Source organism: Cephus cinctus, unplaced genomic scaffold (assembly GCF_000341935.2).
Source record: "Cephus cinctus unplaced genomic scaffold, Ccin1 Ccin1_scaffold0767, whole genome shotgun sequence".
Lineage (NCBI taxonomy): Eukaryota > Metazoa > Arthropoda > Insecta > Hymenoptera > Cephidae > Cephus > Cephus cinctus.
Window position 1 is genome coordinate 268,681 of NW_014333372.1, and position 4,359 is coordinate 273,039.

At 47.6% G+C, this 4,359-nt stretch overlaps 1 protein-coding gene across 1 annotated transcript in view; it reads right to left on the reverse strand.

The window, feature by feature from the left end:
- The window catches only part of LOC107270457, a 71,234-nt gene that overhangs the window by 35,507 nt on the left and 31,368 nt on the right, over positions 1–4,359 (reverse strand). The gene's annotated exons all lie outside the window — the stretch shown is intronic.

The following is a 4,359-nucleotide window of genomic DNA, read 5'->3' on the forward strand; positions in this document are numbered from 1 at the left end:
CCCCCCAAGACCACTCGCCGCAATCCCCAAACGTATCGCAACGTCACACGCCTCTTGTTTCCAGGACCTGGTGCTCGGCACGACCTCATCCAAAGGAAGATATTGGCTCTTCGCTTGGGCCACGGTTAGGAAACCTTTTGAAAAACAGAGAGAATCCTGGAAAAGCCCTAGGGAACCCGAAAAGCCCTTCAGGACTCTCGAGTATCGGTAAAATCTGCATTTTACTGAAAATACTCTTACGGTGCTTTCCCCCCCCCCTCGCCCCATTTTACCCCCCCTCGCTCTGCGTGGATTTTCGATCTCAAAGATTCAAGGACCCCGCAGGGCTCAAGTACGTACGGTGCTCGGGATTGCTTTTCCGGCTGGACATCCTTTTCTCCTGAGGATCCCTCAGGAGTCTGCAAAACTGGTGCAGCCAGCACGCTTAAAAGAGAAAATAACAGAAGGGAGCACCTGCAGTCGACGGAATCGACGCACGTACGCACACGGATGCACGTTCGCCTATCCTCTTGAGGTAGTACAAGGTGGGGGTGGTTTCTGGAAGGGACGAAGCAGAGTCGAGTAAGGTGGGGAGGGTGGTGGTTACGCTCGAGTGGTCGCGGGGAGCTTTGATTTATTGGAAATCTCGCAGGAGAGCCCGAAAACAATGGAACGAGAAGAAGCAATATCAATTCGAAGTCTGAATTCCGCGTGGAGAGAAAAAAAAAAGAGAAACATAAGGTCCAGTAGGATTTTCGTTAAAGACGTCGTCACAGTCGATACGACTGAACGGGCGCCATTTACGTCCCAAAACACCTACGCGCTGACTAAGGTCTGACCAGAAGTTGAGGAACTGGGTCAGATGCCTCTCACAATCAACTCGACTAATACAGCCAGGAAATTCGGATTTCGGATTTCGAGTAATGTATTCCGTTATCGGAGTTTCGCTCGGGCGAGCCGAATGGCCACGATTCCTAGCCAAGTGGTTGGATTCGATCGTAATAACAGGCTAACTACCTGAACCTATCTGACCTGCAGCGTATCGAACTGCCGACCAAACAGATTTCTATGCCACCGAGACTGATCCCTATACCGTATTACGTGCAGTACGGTTCAGAGGCCCGAGATGTAAATTGATATCGAGATGTCAAAAGGTCAACACGTGGATAACTGGTCAGGTGTCCCATAGAGACTAAAACCTATCAATCGAATGACTATTGAGATTGGCCAATCGGAAACCTCACAGTCGGGAGTCACGAATAAGCCCAGGCTTACCAACCGTAAATGGGGGCTGGCCGACTGTCGTGTCTGGCGACGACAGACACCGACTACTGCGAGACCAGTTCCCATAAGCTGGGACTATACCCATCCGATGCCCACAGTATATTGCTATTCCCCATTGCTGCTGGCGTGTTTAGCATCGATAGCAACAAATACTCCAAACTGGCTCGTATCTCCTGTGTAGTTGCATGTGGGGATGGTTGGTATCGATCCTAGAAATCTTATCTCTTGGGTATCAGTGAGAGAGAGGGGGGGGGTAGGTTACCGAGAAAGATGAAAACTTTCATTCCAGTCGAGTGAACGGCTTGAGTGATCCTTCATCCTAGTGGAAAATTATAGTTGGGTAATACGAGAGTAGCGGGGTATGGCTGTAAAGTCCCTATGAAATATTATTTAACAAGTATCTAGGGACATTTACGGGGGAGGGAGGGCCCAGTATCCCTAGTACCCCCATAAACCCCGACGACATTAGTTACTTTAGCCTTATCAAAAATGCAAAACCCCATTGTCCTCTTAGACCTTGGGTTCTTGCTACTTGACTATGTGTGTGTAGATATACTGGAGAATGAGGCTAGATCCCCGTGGACCGGCAAACTTTTCAAGAGACCTAGACGCCCCCTAAGAGAGACCGCTAAGAAGACGCCGACGTCGACGTCGGTGCTGAATGAACGGCTGACTGGCTGTTTGGGCGACTGGGAGAGATTCCAAGCAGGGAATATCTCTGTATTGGGAGAAGAAGGGGGCATCGGAACCCATGGCACTTTGGAGGCAGGTTGGCTGGAAGATTTCAGAAAAAATAAGAAATAAAAAAAAACAGGACCTCGAATAATTTCCTAAGAAGACGTATGCCTTGGGGAATTTTCCATGGCGAACTTCGAAGCTTCGTTAGACCTTTAAGGGTCTTCAGGTTTTAGGGTATTTTTTCTTATCAAGTTCTCGTATTAGGGATTCTTGTGCACTGTCAATCTTTGCAGCTGCAGGGCAGCCGTGTCGACCGGGTCGGAAAGAAGAGAATGGAGAGAGAGAGAGAGAGAAAGAGAGAGAGAGAGAGAGAGAGAGAGAGAGAGAGAGAGAGAGAGGCAGAAAGTTAAAACTAAAAAGCACCGAGAAGCTGAGTAGAAAGTTTTTCACGCGATTCAAAGATTACTGGAAGCCATAAACGAAGAGAGAAGCCAAGAAATGCCAAAGGAAAGTAGATAAAAAGTTGAAGCAAAGAATGAGAAGTCGAAAAATCAAAAGATTTAAAATTACACAGAGTGCGAGGTACGAGAAGAGAAAAAAGAAAATCAAAATAGTCTAAATGTCATAGCATTGGAAAATTTTGAAATTCAAGCGATCACGAATAGAATAATCGTATACCGTGAAAAAGGATTCAAGTAAGACATTGAACCACGTGTACATAAGAGAGATGACATGGGCCGCCTCTACGGTTGCATTGCCGGTTCAAAGGTCAATGTTTTGGTGGCAAAGACTAATAAACGGGACAAACTCAAAGTTTTTCCCAGCCCCGCTAGATCCTACATATAATACATACATCCACGCATACGTAGAGAAGTACCCAGAGCTGAAAGAGCGAAAAAGGTGGGTATAAGGGGACGAAGGGGACGAAGGGAAAGAACAAGAAGAGTCAACCACGTGAATGTTTTACAGTTACTTTAAAACTCAGCAGCTCCCATCTCGCCCACGTGACGAAGCCTCGAGTGGCAAAATCTAATTTCGCAGGACCTAAATAATCTAATAGTCGCATCCCAGCCAGCCAGCCAGCCAGCCAGCCAGTCCCCATCTGAACCCACGGTGCCTCATCCCCCAGTAATTTCTCTCTGCCAATCAAAAGAGTTGCTCAGCAAATTTGCCTAGGATATTCGCACGGGTCGCCGTGCAAAGTGATGAGGGTAGTAAAAGTAGAGAAGAAGAAAAAGAATCAATAAAAAAAAATGAAGGGAGTAACTGATACGTGGTACGAAGTGATGTAAAGGCGATTTAAAGGGCGTGAGCTCTTAAGAGAGAAATGCAGATGGGAGAGAGAGAGAGAGAGAGAGAGAGAAGGTGGTGGAGCAAAGAAAGAAAGAGAGAGATGGAGAAAGAAGAAACAGCTTCAAATGGAAGCAGAGAGTCGAGAGTCGAAGGGAGTTATGAGCGCGTATTTATCCCAGCTTAACCCATCCTAAACCCGACTGACCTAGCACAACGTTCAAGCCTGGAAAACGGGATCCGGGGCCTCCTCCTCGTCCGGCACACAGCTCGTTACAGTGCCTGAAACTCCGAGAACTAACTGTTCGTATAAATTCGTAGGGATTCGAGGGCGTTCGAGCGTGAAAGAGATATGGGCCAAACTGATCTCCACAGTTTGGTACAGAGGATGGTAGCCGGTGTCATCGACTACGGCGGACAGTCGGGCGGTCGAATAGTCGGACGGTCCGACTGTCAAAGCAAGAAAAGTCGGTCTCGCGTGGGGTTGAAGTCGTCAGACTTTGCTGGACAATCCTGAAACGCGTCGCAAACGCCGCCTGTGTGTCCCACGTTGTGCCGTGGATCGAGCTCAAAAGCTCGTCGGTCGAAATACAGGATAAATATGTAAAAAAAAAAAAAAGTAGTGAACCGAGCCAAAGAACGTAGCGAGACAAGAGTCACTTTTTTTTTTCAGAAAAAAAATGGAATCGTGGCGATGAGTTTATTAACGAGGTAAAATCTGGGCCGGAGTGCAACATGTAAATAACGTTGCCTTTGTAGTAGGAGTCGACTGGGGAGGATCGAAGACACGGAAAGGATGAAAGGGATGAAAAGGATAGAAAGGATAACGCGGCTTGACGAGGAGGATCGATATCCCGGGAAATCCCAGAATGGAATTACCTGTCCCGCCTGGCTGGCTTGCTGCTTTAACTGCTTCGCTGCTGTGCTCTGCCGGGTGCTTTAGTGCTTTCGCGTGCTTTTACTTCCTCTTCGCTCTTCGTTCGAGAAATATTTACTTCGTACGTACTTTGCGCCAATTTTACGAAGACGTCCGACCGTTTTGTCTTTTGACCGTTTCTCTTTCATTGTCGAATTTGAGAAGATGATTCACCTTTTTTTTCTTATCACTCTCGACCCCCCCCCCCCCCC